This window comes from Schistocerca cancellata, chromosome 3 (assembly GCF_023864275.1).
Source record: "Schistocerca cancellata isolate TAMUIC-IGC-003103 chromosome 3, iqSchCanc2.1, whole genome shotgun sequence".
NCBI lineage: Eukaryota > Metazoa > Arthropoda > Insecta > Orthoptera > Acrididae > Schistocerca > Schistocerca cancellata.
The window spans coordinates 688,747,287-688,748,071 of NC_064628.1; the positions used below are offsets into that span (position 1 = coordinate 688,747,287).

General features: G+C 38.7%; 1 non-coding gene across 1 annotated transcript; it reads right to left on the reverse strand.

Moving 5' to 3' along the window:
• Nucleotides 1–250: 250 nt before the first annotated feature.
• Trnas-gga (transfer RNA serine (anticodon GGA)) lies at nt 251–334 on the reverse strand. The gene is given in 2 exon segments: nt 251–285; nt 295–334. It is a non-coding gene; the product is annotated as a tRNA-Ser (tRNA).
• Nucleotides 335–785: the final 451 nt, after the last annotated feature.

Consider the following 785-nt stretch of genomic DNA (forward strand, 5'->3'; position numbering starts at 1 on the left):
GTGTGTATTTTAAGTGACAGTCACTACACATCGGTTATAAGAACGAAAAAAACATGGTGAAAAACTAATGGCTAAGTGTTAGTTTTTTCAAGGATAAGATAGGGATCAGAGGGGCATACACAGTCATATTATTTGTCTAAAACGCAAAAAATGGCTCTGAGCACTATGGGACTTAACTTCTGAGGTCACCAGTCCCCTAGAATTTAGAACTACTTAAACCCAACTAACCTAAGGACGTCAGACACATCCATGCCCGAGGCAGGATTCGAACCTGCGACCGCAGCGGTCGCGCGGTTCCAGACTGTAGCGCCTAGAACCGCTCGGCCACTCAGGCCGACTCTAAAACGCAATACGCATACCTTGGTATAAAAACGAATCAGCACAATGAAATATAATAAAGCTATATAATGCCTATTTTCCACTTACACATATTTCTGTTTCTTCTCAGTGCAGCGTAAATGTAATAGGAGCCTGTAATTGAAATTAAAGTAATGCACATCTCATTATTTATGAAGAGTTACTGTTATGGACTTAACAACTAAATGTAAAACAAAGTTATGGTCCAGTGTATAGACCTCATGCCAGAAACCACAACTACGTTTCATCCTACAAAATTATGTATATGTTTGGCAAGTAATGAAGGCAAATCCATAACGTATTTGTATATATGTAAATAGTCGCTTATATACGTTTGTATGTGAAATAGGATAAGCCGTAAAGTTGATGTATTGTTTTGTAGGTACCTGTAAATGACTCAGGATCGAAACTGGCCAATCACACAACGA